The sequence below is a fragment of the Contarinia nasturtii genome, unplaced genomic scaffold (assembly GCF_009176525.2).
Source record: "Contarinia nasturtii isolate CC-2019 unplaced genomic scaffold, AAFC_CNas_1.1 Cnas_scaffold_533, whole genome shotgun sequence".
NCBI classification, from domain to species: domain Eukaryota; kingdom Metazoa; phylum Arthropoda; class Insecta; order Diptera; family Cecidomyiidae; genus Contarinia; species Contarinia nasturtii.
In genome coordinates this window covers 3,915,783-3,924,605 of record NW_022197885.1, presented here as the reverse complement: position 1 = coordinate 3,924,605, position 8,823 = coordinate 3,915,783, and the positions used below count along the sequence as shown (strand labels likewise).

At 32.6% G+C, this 8,823-nt stretch overlaps 1 long non-coding RNA gene across 1 annotated transcript; it reads right to left on the bottom strand.

Moving 5' to 3' along the window:
- Positions 1-555: 555 nt before the first annotated feature.
- On the bottom strand, positions 556-8,523 carry LOC116339923. Its single transcript, XR_004201042.1, has 7 exons — positions 8,159-8,523; positions 7,982-8,088; positions 7,467-7,719; positions 7,373-7,402; positions 7,162-7,241; positions 4,000-4,111; positions 556-3,919 (listed from the first exon to the last, which is right to left on the bottom strand). It is a non-coding gene; the product is annotated as an uncharacterized LOC116339923 (long non-coding RNA).
- Between the last annotated feature and the right edge of the window lie 300 nt (positions 8,524-8,823).

Genomic DNA, 8,823 nt, shown 5'->3' with positions numbered 1-8,823 from the left:
ATTTCAATCAACGTTTTCAGAGACACTAGCGGTATGTGACATTACTCTTCTTTTTTTTCGAATGGACATGAAAAATATTTTTTCAAAGAATATCATCATTGCTATATAAATTTTTCAATTTGATCATTCTCTCTTCAAACAGTATTGATTGTTGAAATTTAAAATCATCACGTTTTACACATTAAAATTCTCAAACTGCTTGTTTGGCAAAATCAAAATCGTTCACCAAACAATAAAAAAGCGAGATTTTTCAAAATTCAACGTAAATTTCGTCTTAGTTTCAATCCATTTCATTTCTTGGAAAACATATCATAGACAGCTATTGAGTTTCATTCTCGCCAAAAAAATAAACGTTGAATAAAAAGTGCAGTGTCTGCAGTTTTCTTGTCAAGGAATTCGTATATACAAATCGTATTCTATAGCAATAATATAGAAATAATATACAATACAATTTGTATATACGACCCAATCCCTGTTTTCTGTTTATTTATATCAATGTATACGAAATCAAGTGTAAGAGTGGCAAAAATACACTTGCGTTTGCATATTTAACCGTTTTTTTTTTTAAGTTGATCATACTGACTTCTTATACGTCGGTTCTCATTCGGTTTGTAATTGTTGAGTTGAAACCACGCGAGTTCTGGATGCTACTCGAATGACATTTCTGTGTCAAATAAAACATTAAAATATAGAGAGTTTTTTAGCTTTTTGTTTGTTCTACAGTAAAGTGGTTGCTAACAGTTTTTGTTCACTTTCAGTTTATAGTCAGTAGTTTTTATTTTTGTGCAAAAATTTGTAATTGAAATCAGTTGTCAGTGTTTTAATTAATGTTGTATGAATTAATTTCAGATGGCAAATGACAATTTATACACTTTGTGGTGCAAAGAGCCGGCGCCGAATGACAATCTGTTCGTTGAAATTTGTCCAATGCAAGACCGTGGATCGGTAAATTACGAAAAATTGATTAAAAATAATGTGACTGCAAACAAATTACGTAACAAAGGCAACGAATTGTTCGGTAAAAAGAAGTACCACGAAGCAATAGCCTGGTATAATGAAAGTATTTCGTACGCTGAAAATGGTTCCGAAGCATTGGCATTGGCATATGCGAATCGATCGACATGTTTCATGCATCTGAAACATTTTCCAGAATGTTTGATTGACATTGAACTGGCAAAGCAGGCTGAATATCCATCTGCGAAAATGTCAAAACTAAACACTCGTGAGCAAAATTGCAAGGAAAACATGAACCAATCAGTCAATGAATCATATATTCGTGAACCGCAATTGGACTTTAATGAAAACGAAAGTCATCCTGGTGTTGCTGATTGCTTAAAAATTGTAAAGAACTCAAAATTTGGTCGGCATGTCGTCACTACAAGAGATTTGACAATTGGTCAAACTGTTTTGATTGAAAAACCATTCGCTTTCACGCATGAACCAATGGAACCAGATCATTCGCAAATGCATGACCCTTTTGTTGATAAATCACGTATCATAGAGCACAACCGATCTGGTAAAAATACATTTGCACGATGCATGTATTGTTATGCAGAATGTAACAATTTGATTCCATGTAAAAATTGTGCTGGCGCTTTGTTTTGCAATGACGTTTGCATGGAAAAGGCCTATCATAAATACGATTGCGGAATGCCTGACAATTGGACGAAAAAAGAAACATTTGGGTTGGTGTTAAGAATGCTGTACCACGCAAATGATGCATTTCCATGTGTAAATGACCTAATGCAGACGGTCAAATTACTGCTAGCTGGTAACAGTGTGAGCGGACACCAAAACGATGATCAAAAAAATTTCAGCCTGATTTTTCAGCTACCTACCCATTCCGGTAATCAATGGACCCGAAAATTGAAACTTGCCCGAAGTGCCACAAAACTTGCCTTTGATAAAGTCATGCGTTTACCAGATTTCAATGGAAAATTTACATCTTTGGAACATCGTCGTTTCTTGCAACACTTGATTCTTCATTTTTTTCACGTTGCTGAGCATGCAATAAACGCAAGCGAATACTGGCAAGAAGTACACGATCAACATTTGGGATCGTTTGCCCTACGTACATTCGGCAATGGAATGTATGCTTTCGGATGCTACATTAACCATTCTTGTATTCCGAATGTTTGCTGGTATTTTGTTGATCATCGCCTGATTTGTAGAGTGATTCGACCCATCAAAAAAGGTCAACAGCTCTTCGGTTTCTATTTGTAAGTTATTTTGATGCGTTTATTTTGATTTCATTCTTTGATGGTTTTTTCTGTTTTTTTTTTTTTTGTTCAAGTCCGGGCGCCACTCTGTACGAGTTCATTCCACATCAAAATCGTGGATTATTCCTAGAATATCATTACTTTTTCAAGTGTAGCTGCGTTATTTCTTCGAATTCAAATTGGTCACCATTTTCTGGAAACGATTTCAGCGAAAATCCATTGTACGTAAGAGCTATCGAACCGACTTGGATGGATTTGGAAGAAATTCGTACGCTCCAGCCGGAACAAATTGCATCCTATGAACGAGATGCAGCCAGATTTTTGGAAACTCATGATCACTTCCACCCCGTTCAAGACACAATGATGATGCAACACAATTTGCATATGCTCTGGAACACTTTCGCTTCTCGACGCTAATATGATATTAGCCATTCAACTTCAATGCATTTTGCAGCAAAAACAAATTTGACTTTTATTTTTTTCAGACAAGGTCCACTAATATTTTCATATAATTCAGACAATTTACATTAAAGTTAATTTTTTTTTCTTTATTAGTAAAATAGAAATGAGAAATATCATTGAGATGGTAAATAATTTTAAGAAATTTTTTCAAAAACAAAGTTATGGATTATTAGTTATTGTCCTATCATTTTATAATTTTGCAAAATATGAACAGAAATTCAATATAACAAAGTTAAAGTAAAATAATGAATTGAAAACGAAATGAAACACAATTTAAAATGTTATAAGTTCTATCGCCAATAAAGACATTTATTACATGTGTAACGTCGGTTCAAAAATTCATTGTTTAAATGGAGATATTTTTAGCTTAACATTTGCATACAATTTCCGCCGATATGTTTTTAGTATCTTTTGATTCATGAGTGATAGTGAAATAATATTGAAGAAAATTTTACAGAATCATATTGATTTCATCCTGAAATATTGAACTATTATTCAGATAAATGAAGCTTTCGTATTCTCTTAACGTTGATTTTATTCATCACAAAATCACTTTCAATAAACATTGATGCGGCATCGTTTTCCAGATTTTGTATGAATTTCTTGCACTGTCGCCAGACTTGTCGATATATTTGTAGAATTTTAAATGACAATTTTATGCCAATGAAAAACGAGAATAAGCTGCTTAAAAATATGATAATCACAGCCAATTTAAATTGTTTCAAAACAATCCACGGAGAAATCGATCTGTTGTCATTGTTCAAATATAAGATCTTCAAACACGGTGAAATGTTTAAAGTGATGCTCTTATCACCGAAATATGTACAATTGTCATTGTTGATTTTTTCGTTTCGTGCCGAATATTGATTAAAATCGAGAATCTTCTGTAATTCATTTTTATTCCATGCCACGTTTACGTTTGGAATAAACGAATTCGATGGAAACGTATACAAATGCAAATGGCGTAGTATCAATATCCTTAAGAAAAATAAACCATTAAATGTATTTCGTTTGAAATGTTTGATGGGCAAGCCATCCAATTCAAGATAGTAAAGTCGTTTGAATGCTTTTGAATTAAATGCATTCGATTCAATTGATGCAATGTTGCCATTTCGAATGTAAAGTCTTTTTATGTGATGCTTTACTGATGCTGGTACTTTGTACCAATCAGCTGGAAGCATTTCATTTTGCGCATTTAAATTCACAAAATGTAATGCAATCGGATGCGTCTTCATAAACTGAAAGATAAATGTTTTCCATTGGAATGCCATAAAAAAAAACAGCACTGAATATCATAAAAAAAGAGACTCAAACATACCGTTTTATATGGTTCAATCGAAATCAAAAGTTGAATGTAATCCAAATGCATATTATTGCAGTAAAAAATCAGTTTTCTGTTATCGTTTGCCATTGAACATTCCGTTTGCTTGCTAAAAGTTTTACACAAAGTAAAAGAAAGAAAGCAAATGAAAACTTCAAAAATAAATTAGGCCAAATGTTACAAGTCAAACCGTTCTTCGTTTGGTACGAGTGCCGAGAAAAACGACATAGAATTTATGCGAAATGTTAAAACCGAGAAAAACCAAAGGAGCCTCATTTGATGCATTACGTACGACTTTCGATCCAACAAAAGCAATCGGATCAACTAAACAGTTTGATTAATGAGGTCAGAAATGCCTTTGGGATTTCGGCTCATTTAGTTTTATCGAATTGTGAATAGAAATCAATTAACTGATAACGTGCAAATAGAAAACTCGATTTGCTTATCATATTGCTGTGCCAAATGAAGCGCACAATACATGCATGCGTGAAATTGATTTGAAAAAAAAAATATGAAAACGTCAAAGAAAACCCAATGACATACATGTTAGACATCGCGTATACACAGTGTATCTCAATCAACCAGTTATATTCTATTTGCGTTCAACAAGTCAACCGAGGAACGTAGAAAAATGTGCGTCATGTTTGTTATTTTTTTTTATTTCAATCTTTCTTTCGCTCAATTTCACCGCGGTGACATGCTATGCCAATTGACTATCTTGTAATTTCCTGGTTCCAAAGTGTTAATCAACACGACTTATTAACCGATCGACTACATGCTTGGAAATTATTCAATTTTCTTTCTTTATGAAATATATACTATAGTGCTTTTCAAACACACACACTAACCACAGGCTACAAAGTGATTTGAAATTGTTTCGACGTAACATAAAAAAATGCAGTAAATAACACATTGTGGCTTTTGTCGCAGTAGAGAATTCATACATAATGATAACAAAATGTTTTTTAATTTTTGTATGGTTGTCGTCGGTGAGGTTCATGATTTTTTTCTTTCAAACGGCTGCCGTAATATTACGTGCGCATCAACTGACACATTGGCCGCATATTCATTATGTAGTTTGTAATTAATAAGCGAAAAAAAAATTGAAAAAAATAATTAGATTGGCTTAACCTCGCATCGCCACCAAAAGTGAATAAGCTCTCTCGTAACAGGCCACATGGAAAAGAAGCTTAAAAACACATGCACACACTTGAAGATAAAACTGGCGCTCGGGCAAATACTCACCTCGGAAATACGATATGATAATCATGATGTGGAATTTTTACGAACACTGTTTCGATCATGGGTCCGGGTGTATTCGCGCAATCAAAGCATAAACATAGTACAACAATAATTTCATAGTACATGTGTCAAAAGGTCACGTATCATGTTAATGCCTTCCTCAATGAAAATTACAACATGTTTTTTATGTGCCAGGTGATTGTGTCAAACTTGATTCCATAATGCACAGAAAATTTGATGGATTGAATATTTGTTGTTGTCAACGAAATGCATTGGGAAAATATAGCGGCGAAAGTAAATGCTCATTTCCTAAATAAATTACCAAAACCATGACCAAATCACCAATTTGATTTGAAACCCCAAACCGAACCACTGCACATCAATGTGTTGCATCAAATTATAAAATAATTCACTTTCATGTCAGCTTCAAATGAATATATATACGAGCTAAAACAAGGCAATACCATTTCATTCAAACCAAATGAAGACCCGGATTTCATACATGAAAAAAATCAGCAAACTTTGTGAATTCACTTTTCAAGCGAATTTCCAATCCCAATATAGTGGCTCGAAACAGTTTTTTTTTTTTTTTTTTTTTTTTAAAAACAAGAACATGGGTGAAACCATGAAAATGAAATTGCTCTGATAAAATATTGGTTTTCTTTTTTTTTTTCACAGTGTTCTTCTCTAAGCATTCGTGCAATTTGCACAAATTACAGTTTCTACTTGAGAAAAACCTTCATTTAACCATTGGCAATGTGTTGTGAGCGCTAATTCAAGCGCGGACAGTTTTTATCTATATAATTAACGTACATTAATTACATTTATTCAATGGAAGTTTCGATTTCCATCTGAATGCAGAAACAAATGTTTTCCGCCATTCATGCACATATTCGGACGGAATGCAGTGTAGCGGTAGCAAAGAAAAAGCGAATTCTTTGCATTGGTACCTGCATGTATTTTCTTAAAGCAACAACAACAACGACGCCAAATAAATATGATGAGAAAGAAAACACAACGAAACAAACCACTGACTTAGATTCCGTACAATTTTCGCATGGCACAATTCCAATGCTTGACCATTGTGTGCACAAGGTCGCAATAGACATTTCCCACATTTATGCTCCGATTTAAAGTCAATTTTCAACTCAATTTTGTAAAGATATTGCTGCTGCTGCAAACTATTTGTAACCTTAGCGCTGAATGTGATTTGATTTCTATTTTATTCCAATTTAATGATGATGATACGTTGATCGGTTACTACGACATTCAATATCCATGTCGAAATTCGGAAAACCTAATTATATGTATACATACATTTTCCATCGGTTGGCCAATATGAATATTTTTTTGTTCATGATTACAGCTTTATTTACGCAATAAATATATACGCATTTAATCATACCGTTTTCACGTGTGCTTAGTTTTGTTTGCCATTTATATTGATTATATGCTTTGGCTTTGGTTATTATGCGGGTAATTTGGAAAACATTATTCAATAAAGCGAAAAATTTAGTATCAGCATTAAATGTCACTTTCACTCTATGTTGTGACGCTTGTTCATGCGATTTATCGAATTTACTTTGGCAGTTTTTCTCTTTCAAACAATTATTCTTTTATGCGGTTTTCCGGTATCGTACATTTTGATTAGATCGACGCTAACAAAAGGCCATGTTTTTATGTTTTCAAAGAATCGAGAAATCAATAAAAACTCAATTGAAAATATAAAAGTCTATGTTCAAATACGCATAGATTTGAATAAAAGAAGTATTTTTCGCAAAACTGCTAGTACTAAATTATTTATTTTGGGTTAATCAACGTCCAAAGAAAAAAGCATGAAAATTATATATTTATACAGATGTATCAATTGAATTTACATTTAAAGTTTTATACTTGAATTAATTACAAACAATTTACCATATTCACCAATGTGTAGATTCGGTAGAATTCTAGACCAACATGCCATACATTTTGGGAACACGAGCCGAGAAGTTTTACTATATACATTGAATGCAATTGAATAATCTCAATTTTTCACCAATTTAATATACACTTTTTTTGTGAGAGATTTTTGGACCTATATGTATATTATTATATCATTTGAATATTAAATTATATATAATATTACCATGTAAAGCCCGAAGATGCTTTTTGAAATCTGAAAACAAGTATAAATATCAAAGAAATGGACTCAAAGTTAATATTTTAAAGTTCCAGTGTACCTGTGTAAATGTGCCCAAATCGATTTTGATGTGGCGCAAACCATGGTATCGATGAATGGAATGTTGGGCATCTCGAATCATCAACATAATTATTTTCTGATTTTTCATCGGTAATTTATTCCAATTTGATAGATAAAGTAAATCTGCTATGCTTGCGTAATAGTCACTTGCTTTGAAGGCCACGTAACAATAAACAAGTAAATTTGAGGACCCATTAATTACTGCTATGATCTGTGTTCCGATAGTTTACAGCCTTAAGGAATTGAATTCAAAGGAAAATTAACTCAAGCCGAAAGTAAATAGCTGAAGTAATTCACTAAACATAGAGCATATTCAAGCTTAGACGCACAAAAAACGTTTTTGGTGCAAGACATAGTCGTTCTTGTGAAATGTTCGCATGGAAAATGTTCTTTCGCTAAATTCATTAAAAAAAAATATGATTTTTTCCAAACCTGCAAAAACATTCATACTACCCGCATGTACAGAAGTTAAAAATTAATTTTAAGAAGACTCACCATGTGCATTTGAAATATGGCACTTGTCAAATATATTACATCAAAAACCACTTGAAGAAAAATAAACGGCGAATAGAAGATAGAACTGAATACTTTGTTTCAAAAATCTAAAAATGAAAACACACAAAAAACAACATACAAACATGTATCGAAATTCGAAAACGTAAATAATCATACTCCTTTCCTTTGGTGTTATTTCGAATAATTTCACATAAGAGTGCCTTAACTTTCAATTCGTTCGATGGTATTTGTTCATCATCAGTTAGTTCATCCAGTTTGCGCAATATATTTTTGAATTTAAATAGAACGCTTCGTGGAATGAGCAAATTGATGTGAAGAATGAAAGGAAAATACCGTTTATAAAGAAATAGATTGGACTTGCAAACACTACAAATATTATCATTCCAATCCATCCAATAACGGAATTCTGATTCCAGGGGAGACTAGAAAAAAATAATTGATTAAAACTTAATTTTTTCTACAGATAAAGATTGATATGCACAAACTCAAATCTTCCTGGATAAAATAAATGTTCAGTGTTGACGTATTCATCATTGAAGAAACAGTAAAGAACATTTAAAACAGTAATCACTTCAATATAAAGGGAAAATCCCAAATGTATATAGCAGAGAGTTCATTTCGTTTTCCATTCATTTTTCTCATTAATTTAGGTCAATAATTCTTTCATGTCCTCAGATGCATCTGAGGAAATACATTGAATTTTCATCAATTTGAAATCAACAAAGATGATTTTTATCTGCTTTTTTTTTAATACCAACCATCATAAATTCTTTGAATTTCTGTCTAGCAATTTCTGTAGTTTATCGCGAAGAAGTTGTGCA